A 10,988-nucleotide genomic window follows, 5' to 3' on the forward strand; every position below is an offset into this window, starting at 1 on the left:
GCATAAGGATATAGATAGTTTTAGGTATATGCACACTTGGTTAGCCACCAGTGGCTTGTGAACGTAGAAAACAATTTACAAGAAGTTCATACTATATAGCTTGGATTACAAATATCTGGCATTGAAAGACTCTTCTGTTTGTTTGGGAACCCATTATCCAACCTGTATGACTATACATTGAATTGATAATAGGCTTATACTTCAGACATCAGTCAGAATGGTTATAGTTTTGATTTGTTGATTTTTGTTGGATTATTTATGCTTTGGGGGGCTATTTACCTTTTCCTCACTGCATACATATCTGACGCATATCCCCTCTTGGAAGGCAGAAGACCCGGAGCATGTGAAATACTTGGCAGAGGGGGCTGGCATAGCACAGGCTGTTGACTGCTGCGGATATTTAAGCTGAAAATACATGATGCAGAGGCAAGGACGTTGCTGTTCTTCACTTTTTTAACGTGCTGATTTTTTCTGGCTTTCGTTTTGTGACTAACTTTAAATGTGGGAGGATCTTGTGGGTGTGTGTGTACACCACACGAGAAAAAAAGTGGTTTGATCATGCTATGAGATTTTGATTTCTTCAATCAGGTACGTAGCAATTCACGTGGTCTCCAGCCACAAACGCTACCTCATAAATGGCACCATGGAAATGTGTCGACAAAATTCAGCCTACTCACATCAGGGCTTAGAATAACAGCTGCTGGTGCTCTGGCTCAAGAAGCAGGTGTGAGACCACCTATGGGAACAGCTCAGAGAGCTTCCTGTCAGTAGGAAAGCAGCATGAGTTTCCTCCAAGGTGCCAAATAACGCAGCAGATAGGGTAGCAACATGAAGATAAAATGTTAATATGATTTACTTTTCCCAAGCACTTGGGTTAGTGCCAGAGAAAAAAAATTAATTATAAAACCACTGCTCAAACCAAAGCGTTCAGCCTGCAGCTAATATACCGGGGCCTGTTTCTGAACATTTATGTTTTTCTGTTTATGGATTACCAGGCTCTGAAAATCCCTGTGGAAGGAGGTAGGAAGATGGGGTTGGTTTAATCCATTGTAGGACAGCACTTAGCATCTGTTTTGACAAGAAAAGAGCATGTAATATAAACTGTATGTGTGTGTGCTTGGGGTGGGGGATGGGGTGGGGGGCTGATTAAGAGTGGAAAAGTGAGAGAGCTATCAAATGTGGAGGGAGCTCCTCTGTCAGGGAGGTCCAAGGTTTTATTGCCTGAGAACCGTATAACCAACTGCCAAAGGGGGAACGGGCCCCACCCTACCCCCTCAAAAGAAAGCTGCAAAAGCAAAGGACAAGTGGAGAAACCATTAGGAAGTCTTTGTCGAAAATGTAGAAACAGCATGAATGCTCCCTGCTATCTTTCATGGGCTGGCCCCCCACACTTGCGGTTCTGAGACAAGCAACATCATGTCCACAGTGCTGGAAAAGACATTTTTCATACTCTTGTAAAATCTTGAAAATTTGGCTTGCATTTGCTTCCACCCAGATCTCCTTGGAAGAACTTTCTTTCTTTCTTTCTTTCTTTCTTTCTTTCTTTCTTTCTTTCTTTCTTTCTTTCTTTCTTTCTTATCACTGTATGCTTTCAAGAGCAATTTATCTTAGAGCTCTGGTTAATTTTATTGTTTATTAGAAGTCTAAGGTTTTATGGTGGAACTGAGTGTGGGCCAGAGCTAGGAGCTGGAGGAAGGAGGGAGCTGGCTGACTCTGCTACAGGAACCTAGATGCAGCAGGGACATAAAATTTTAGCCTTTATGAATTTCATCTTGATTTGAAGGGTATCTGGGTCTGAGAGGGCCACATATGCTCTGAGTAGGGTTGACTGTGGCAACTAACAGCACAGTGCGTGATGGCCTGGGGCTGTTTTTGTTATGTGGTTCTGAAGCATTTTTTACCCACTGCAATTTATTTGCCGTGAAATTGATATCTGTGAATAAAATGTAATAGATCAGTACCAAGGCAGCAACAATTACACTGATTAAAATGGAATCCCATTAGGTTTATTCTCTTTGGAAACCCAGCATCTTCTGGTAAAGGAGAGCAAATCAAGCAAGGTATATGTCTCACCCATTCTTAGTTCTGCCTTAGCTCTTATATGTAGACTGCCTGGGACAAGGTAGGGGATAGATTATTGCCATTAGAAAAGAGAAATCTAAAGAGATATTTGCTAAGACTCTTCCGCTGCATAGGAAAGACTTGAAAATGGCCCAATAAAACAGAAAAGATATCCTGTATAAGCAGGCTGGACAGGCCTTTTTAATCAGGTGGGTAATTTTTTAAAATTAGCAAACTTTATTTCCTCCGAGCAGTTTTAGGTTCATAGCAAAACTGAGCAGAGAGTACAGAGAGGTCCTATGTATTCCCTGCCCCTGCCCCCTGCAGCCCTCCTCCCCACTGTCAACATCCCCCACCAGAGGGGTACATTTGGTACAGTGGTTGAATCCACATGGATACATCATTATCATCCAAAGTCCATAGTTCACATTACGCGTACATTCTTGACAGTGTACGTTCTATGGGTTAGGACAAATGTATCATGATGTATTATCCACTGTTGTAGTATCACACAGAATGCTTTCACTGCCCTGAAACGTCTCTGTTCTGCCTTTTCATCCCTCTCTCTTCCCTGGCAACCACTGCTCTTTTTACTGTCTTCATAATTTTGCCCTTTCCATAACATCATATAGTTGGAATCCCACAAAACACAGTTTTTTTAGGTTGTATTCTTTCACTTAATAATACACATTTAGGGTTTTTCCCCATGTGTTTTCATAACTTGACAGCTTATTTCTTTTTAGTGCTGAATAGTATTCTGCTCTCTGGATGCAGGTATTTAATTTCAAGTTAAGGATTCTGCTGAAATGGAAGAAACACAAATGTGGTTTGTGCTACAGTGGGCAGAAAACTATCTGCACCAGTGAAAGGCAAATGAATGAGGCCATGCCACTTTTCTTGGTAGAACAGCATTGAGTTTTCTATGACAGAGGATGCTCTCTCTTCTGGGACTTTCTGCACGGTCACGGTGGCATTCCATTCTACTGAGTTCTTTAAATGTTTGGACCATATTTGTTAGTGGAGACATAGCTTCCTGCTCGATCACGACACACTGGATTCTCCGTTAGCTTTTTCAGTGGAGAGAGAGCTTTCTACTGAAAGAAAATGTCCAGAATCAGGTCTTATCACATGAGGAATTTGCATGTCATTAATGTGCCATCATACTCTAGAGTGCTGGTATTGTTTTCCCATAAAGGACAGTTCCATCCTGATAAATTTTAGGTTTTTCTGCTTTCATTGGTAAACCTAAAGGAAATCCTTTCTCCTTTAGATTTGACGATGCAAGAAGAAAAGAAGTTTCTCAGAAAAGGCAAAACAGACACGAAAGAGATATTTAAAGTTAGTATGAGGGTATTAAGTTTTGGGGCCATTAAATGAATCCATTAATTATATAACCATGATGTATAATAAAGCAGAGTAAGGAGACGATTACCACCTTTGCAATCCTGTTGGATTTAGGAGAGCTGGCTTTGAGCATTTTCCAGTTTGATGCTGAATGTCTCAAGGAGACACGTGGGTTTTGGTGTTTGTTAATGAGATGTTGTTCGCATTCAGTTGGGTGCTGACCTGGAAGAGCTGGGGCTGCTGACTCAAGGCAGTAAACATTTGACTCATTGTGACAGAACATCTTTTCATGATGAAGGGCACCACCTGCCAGAGGGAGTGCCAAAGACCGATTTATAGTCCCTAAAGCATCAACACTGATGAAGTTCGGGTCCCCTCACAATGCCTGCCACCTCCACAATGCCAGAATGGACGTCACTTGTCCCAGCTAATGATCTTCAGTGTAGGAATGCTTTTACCCTCATGTGAGACCCAATGCCCTCTTTCCAAACTCTTAGCCCCTCAATTCTTCTGTTTTGAACTGCAGAAGATGTTTTATTCCAAAGTTGATCTCTATTAGGCTTTATAACCAGGGCATGTAGAAATTCCCAGAATAGATGCTGAAAAGATAGTATCTGTCTGAACAGAAAGAGAATCAAGAGTCAGTAAACAGTCACATTGGATCAAGTTCTTACCATATGACAGGCACTGAGTAAGGTACTGAGGATATATAGATGAAGAAGGCACAACACTTAAATGAGAGACGTTGAGAATAAGTGGTTGTTTAAAGTCATTTAAACAAATGCTTATAGTTCAGGCTGATGTGGGCAACAGTATAAACATAAACACCAGAGTATTTAACTTTGTGGGGGGACCCGTGGGGGGGTGTGTCATGGAAGGTTCCTAGTTCACTAGGTGGTGGACAACAGGAGGTGGGAGGGGGCATTCTAGGCAGAAAGAATCACATGTTCAAGGCACAGAAGTATGGTATCTTATAGTAATTAGAAATGCGTTATTGCTGGAGCATAAAGATGGGAAGGTGAGGGCAGGACAGCTCAGTGGCTGGAGATCCAGGTAAAAGTCTCACCAGGAAGCAGCTTTTATGTCATTAAGGAACTTGTGCTTGTCTCGTAGTTATAGGGGCACACTGAAGGGCTCAATCAGCAGAGTGATTTGGTTCCCCTATGTTTTAGAGAGACATTTGTGGGTATCGCAGCTGATTTAGGAGAGGACAAGATTGACAGAGGGAGGCCAGTTAGGAAGCTGTCAGCAAATTTCAGGGGAGAAATGGTAGCTTCTGTAAGTAAGAACATTGAAGACATGAAACAGATGAGAGAGGACAGCATTAGATGGAGAATGGAAGGAATCTGAAGATCTGGTGAATGTGGGGCATGAGGGAGGAATCTGGATGATTCCCAGCTCTCTGTCATGCGGAAATAGTCACTGCCACACTGAAGCCACAAGTGAGGTAGAGAATACATGGAGAGAAACAGAATTTGTGAGTTGTGTGGTAGGGTGGTAATTATAGCAGCATTAAGAATAAAGAATTTGGGGCTGGGCAATCTGCATTTGGCGTGTCTCTGGGACAGCCAGTAGACAGCGGGATGGGAGCATCTCAGCTGGAAAGTCAGGTTGGCCTACCTCATTGGGATCAGGTCTAGGTGTTTGGTTCTTTGAAAAACAGAAAGATACAGTTGTACCCCCTTATCTGCCATTGGTTTCCATGGTTTCAGTTTCTCAGGGTTCAGCACGGTCCATAAGCAGATGATTCTTCTTGTGACATGTCGTCTGAAGGTCAATAGTAGCCTAACGCCGTGTCATAATGCCTACATCATTCACCTCACCTCATGTTGTCATGTAGGTATTTTATCATCTCATATCATCACAAGGGGGAGGGTGAATGCAGTGTAATATCTCGACAGAGAGGGGGAGAGAGAGTGCATTCACATTACTTTTACTATAGTATATTTTAATTGTTCTATTTTATTATTAGTTATTGTGACTCTGTGCCTAATTGATAAATTAAACTTTATCACAGGTATGTGGGTATGGGAAAAAACATACTATATATAGGGTTTGGTACTATCCGTGGTTCCAGATACCCTCTGGAGGTCTTGGAACATATCCCTGGAGATCAGGGTCTACTTTATACCAAAACTTAGGTTGTTGATGCTACTTGTCAGGAGTCAAGCTTGCCAGGGTCCTTGTTTCTAAAATATGTGTCATTCCAAATGAAGCTTAAAATTTTCATTTCAGGTTTTAAGTGTTTAAGTGTTTGTGGATAAGACAAACATCTGTTTCTAGTCTTGCTCTTTTCCTCTTCTTGCAGTGGACAACACTGACAGCACCTACTTTGAATCAAGCAGAGTCATGCCTCCTTGTCTAATATTCCCACTTGATCTTATCTTTGTCTGCCTCTCTCATCCTGCTCAGTCATCACAATAAATGCGTCACCTGTCTTGTTTTATTTAACTCCCATGGCAACTCACTGCAGTGAGGGCTTTTTAGCTCCATTCTAAAGATGAGCAAATAGGTTGAGATGAGCTAAGTGAATTGTCTGTTGACAAACATAGCTGGAATTTGCAGAGCTAGGATCTGAACCTGATGGATTCCAATGCCTATATTCTGAATCGCTGACTTCTATTGACACTTCTTTTTCTCCTGATTTATTTCAGTAAGTCAAAGGCAAATTTTTGATGTATTCAATAACATTCATCTAACATCCCATGAAGTTAAAAAAGGGACAAAGAGGGGGCACCTGGGTGGCTCAGTCAGTTAAGCATTTGACTTCGGCTCAGGTCATGATCTCACAGTTCGTGGGTTCGAGCCCCGTGTCGGGCTCTATGCTGAAGGCTCAGAGCCTGGGGCATGCTTCGGATTCTGTGTCTCCCTCTCTCTCTGCCCCTCCCCTGCTTGTGCTCTCTCTCTTTCAAAAATAAATAAACATTAAAATGTTTTCTAATTGAAAAAATTAAAACATGAGCAAAGAAATGCAATTCAACACAGCCCTGGCACTTTTTTTTCGATACTTCATTGGCAGTATAAGGGTCTATGAGATACCTGGAAATATTTCATCATTTAGACTGCTCCAAGATAATGTTCCTACTTATGTAAAAAGGACAAGAGCCTCATTCTGAGATTCTTTACCTGGAACCATCTCCACTTGCCAACACTGTTGTGGGGTTCTGAGGGGAGGCAGGGGAATGCATTTGAGAGAGCATGATGTGGGAGATCTGGAAGCCTCAAGTTCTGTCTGGCTCTAGCTCTGTGTGCCTTTAAGCAATCACTCCACCTGGCCTGCAGTTCTTTTTCTGCCTAATGAGTGGTTTGTATTAGGTCAGTAATTCCCAAACTGTTTGAAGCAACAGACTCCTTTTTTTTTCTGATGATAGCTTGAAAGGAAGCCCAATATAAAAGTCAGATGAAGGACAGAATGCTTGCTTGAAAAAGAAGGAAGGTATGTAGACCACAGCTGTCCTTCTCCATGCCCTGAGGGACCTCTTTAGAGTACAGCTTGAAAACCATTGAACTGGATGATCTCTAATAGTCAGCGGTTTTAATATTACTGATAAGACCTTAATCAAGGGTAGGGTGGTATTTTGTTTTCTGATAGTGTTATCCATTATTTAAAATTTAAAAAGATTGAAATCTATCTGCTGTATACCACCGTATAAATTGAAGGTGTACAACATATTAACTTGATATATTTATATATTGTAATATGATTGCTATTTTAGTGATAGCATCTCTATCACTTTACATAAGAATTATCACTTCTTCTTGGTGGTTGGAATAATTAAGTCCTAGTCTCTTAGCAAGTTTGATGATCACAATATAGTATTGTTGTCTATATTCACTCTACTGTATATATTAGATCTCTCATTAGGATTTACTCACAACTTTTCAGTTTGTACCCTTACACAACGTCTGTCCTTACTTTAACTTTAGGTATTATTAACAAATAATAAACTGCACATATTTAGAGCATAAAACTTGATGAGATTTGATCTACGTCTACATCCATGAAAGCATCACTACAATCAAGATAACGAACACATCCATCACCCTCAAAACTTTCCTCGTGACCCTCCCTGACCTGTTATTACCATTAGAGATTAGTTTGCATTTTATAGAGTTTTATATAAATAGTTGCTCATTTTAGGTCTGGCTTCTTTCACTCCGCTTGATTATTTTGAAATTTATCTACAGAGAGAGTGTCTATCTGTAGTTTCTTTCTTTTCATTGCCAAGTGGTATTCCATTGCACATATATACTGGTATATCTATTCATCTGTTGGTGCACATTTTGGATATTTCTAGTTTTTATTTAAAAAACTTTTTTTAACGTTTATTCATTTTTGAGAGACAGAGAGAGACAGAGCATGAGCAGGGAAGGGCAGAGAGAGGGAGACACACAATCCGAAGCAGGCTCCAGCCTCTGAGCTGTCAGCACAGAGCCCGACATGGGGCTCGAACCCATGAACTGCGAGATCGTGACCTGAGCCAAAGTCAGACGCTCAACTGACTGAGCCACCCAGGCACCCATCTAGTTTTAAAATATTAAAAAATTAAATATGGCCCATGTATGTTTAACTTTCTATGAAACTGCCGAAGTGTTTTCCAAAACAATTGTACTATTTTACATGTTTACTGGCAATAATGAAGGTTCCTGTTCCTCTATATCTTTCTAGCACTTGCTATGGTCAGACTTGTTAATTTTAGCCATTCTGCCAGATGCGTAGTGCTATCTTATTGTGGTTTTAGATTGCATTGTTCTAACGAGTGATGATGTAGAGTGTCTTTTCATGAGTTTATTTGTCATTTCTATAACTTTTCTGGTGAAGTGTCTATTCAAATAACGTCTATTTTTAAAACTTAGTTTGTTTTCTTATTATTGACTGTAGAGAGTTATTTATGTATTCTTGCTACATATCCTTTGTCAGATACGTGTTTTGTAGATATTTTCTCTTGAGTCTGTGGCTTGTCTTTTCATTCTCTAAACAGGGTCTTTAAAAGAACAGACATTTTAAATTTTGATGAAGTTGAATTTGTCATTATTTTCTTCTATAGATATGTTTTTGATGTTGTATCTAATGTGTACATTTAGTGCTATAAATTTTCCTATAAATCCTGCTTCAGTGGGGCCCCACAAATATTGATATGTCCTCATTTTCATTCAGTTGACAATACTTTCTAATTTCCTTTTTGGTTTCTCCTCTGACCCACAGGTTATTTAGAAATGTATTATTTAATTTTCTAATAGTTGGGGATTTTCCATATAATTTGTGTTACTGATTTCTAATTTAATTCCATTCTGGTCAGAGACTATATTTTGTATGAATTCAAACCTCTTTATTTGTTGAGACTTGTTTTATGGCCCAGAATATAATCTACTTTGGACAATTTTCCTATGTCCTTGAAAAGAATGTATATTTGTTATTGTTGGATGGAGTGCTCTATAAATGTCAACAAGGTCAGGTTTGTTGATAATGTTATGAAGTCTTTAATAACCTTACTGATTTTTTGGTCTGCTTGTTTTTATCAACTATTGAGATGTGTACTGAAATCTCTCTAATTATGAATCATCTTTTTCTCTCTGCAGTTTTTGTTTCATGCTGAAGCTTTGTTGTTAGGTGCGTAAATGTCTATATACCTCTCAATGAAATGACCCCTTTATTATTGTGAAGCAACTTCTTTATCTCTAGTAATATTTTTTTTGCTCTGAAATCTCCTTTCTTCTGATTTGTGTTAGCACTTTTCAATCCTTTATTTTTAACCTGTGTGTGTCTTTATATTTAAAGTGCATTTCTTGTAGGGGCATCAAATTATGTTTTTTATCTAATCTGACAGTTGCTGCCCTTTAATTGGGGTATTTTGAACCATTTGCGTGTAATGTGACTATTGATACAATTAGGTTTAAATCTATCTTTTTGCTATTTGTCTTATCTGTTCTTTGTTTCCTTGTCCTTCTTTTCTGCCTTTTGAACTAACCCAATATTTTTATAAGGTTTCATTTTATCTCATTTGCTGACTTATTAGCTGTAACAGTTTGTTTTATTATTTCAGTGGTTGTTTTTTGATTTACAGTATACATCTTTAACTTATCACAGGCTATATTCAAGTGATATTAAACTACTTTATGAATTATAGAAAAACTTTTTAATAGCATACAGTTGACCCTGTAACAATGCAGGGGTTGGGGCATTGACCCTCTGCACAGTCAAAAATCAGAGTATAACTTTGAACTCCTCTTAAACTTGACTATCAATAGCCTACTGTTGACTGAAAGCCTTAACAATAACAGTCAATTAGCACATATTTTGTACATTATATGTATTATATTCTGTATTCTTATAATAAAGTAAACTGGAAAAAAGGAAATGTTATCAAGAAAACCATTAGGAAGAGAGAATACATTTACAGTACTGTACTGTAAAAAATCCACATGTAAGTGGACCTATGTAGTTCAAACACATGTTGCTCAAAAGTCAACTATACACATTCATCCCTTTGTGCTATTGTTGGCATACATTTTACTTTTATACTTGTTATTTTTGGTTAACTACCAATCACTTTTTTAAAAAATTTAAGTAATAATAAAAACATCTTATGTATTTACCATGTAGTTACCATTTCCAGTGTTCTTCATTACTTTATATAGATTCATATTCTCACCTGTTATCATTTTCTCTATGCCAGAAAGACTTCCTGTAACATTTCTTGTACTATAAGCTGGCAGATGATACAGTTTTTCAACTTTTATATGTCTGCAAAAGTGCTTGTTTCACCTTTGTTTTTGAAAGACATTTGCTTTCACAGAATTCCAAATTGGCAGTTTTTTTCTCTCAGTGCTTTAGAGATAACATCTCTACACTTTTTCCCCCACAAATTCTGATGAGAAATCTGCTGTCATCCTTATGTGTGTTCCTTTTTTATTATTTATTAAAAAATTTTTTAAGTTTATTTGTTTATTTTGAGAGAGACAGACACAGTGTGAGTCAGGGAGGGGCAGAAAGAGAGAGAGAGAGAGAGAGAATCCCAAGCAGGCTCTGCACTCTCAGTGTTAAGCTCAATGAGGGGCTCAAACTCATGAAGCCATGAGATCATAACCTGAGCTGAAACCAAGAGTCTGACGCTTAACCAACTGACTGAGCCACCCAGGCACCCCACCTATGTTCCTTTTTATGTAATTTATCTTTTTTTCCCTTTTCTTTTCTTTCCTTTTTTTTTTTTTTTTTTTACAGTTGCTTTTAAGATTTTCTCTTTATCCCTGGTGTTCAGCTGTGAGGCATGCTGGGACCTTACTGTACTGGACACTTTGGGTAAAGGAAAATGGAAACAGGTTTATATATTGGGATGTGGGCTATAAAATTTAGGTGGCCCTAGATAGAGGCTGGCCAGGATCCCATCAGGAGGCAGGAACCTCAAGTCAGGAGTCCAGCAGTATAGGGCATGTGCTATGAGCAAGAGTATGGGGACACTTATCTCGACCTCCCCATGTTGCTGGTTTCATGACTCATTCCAGAAATCTGTGACTGATGACTGAAGCATGGGGTAGGAAGTGAGTGTGGCTGAACCTTCATAGGGAGGCACCAGAGATCCTAC

At 39.1% G+C, this 10,988-nt stretch overlaps 1 long non-coding RNA gene across 2 annotated transcripts; it reads right to left on the reverse strand.

The window, feature by feature from the left end:
* Positions 1-1,984: 1,984 nt before the first annotated feature.
* LOC111561352 lies at positions 1,985-5,555 on the reverse strand. Of its 2 annotated transcripts, none has more exons than XR_006600663.1 (2): positions 5,026-5,555; positions 1,985-4,019 (listed from the first exon to the last, which is right to left on the reverse strand). It is a non-coding gene; the product is annotated as an uncharacterized LOC111561352 (long non-coding RNA). The 2 variants fall into 2 exon arrangements; XR_002743864.2 differs by having other exon boundaries at positions 1,985-4,023.
* Between the last annotated feature and the right edge of the window lie 5,433 nt (positions 5,556-10,988).

Source organism: Felis catus, chromosome B4 (assembly GCF_018350175.1).
Source record: "Felis catus isolate Fca126 chromosome B4, F.catus_Fca126_mat1.0, whole genome shotgun sequence".
Lineage (NCBI taxonomy): Eukaryota > Metazoa > Chordata > Mammalia > Carnivora > Felidae > Felis > Felis catus.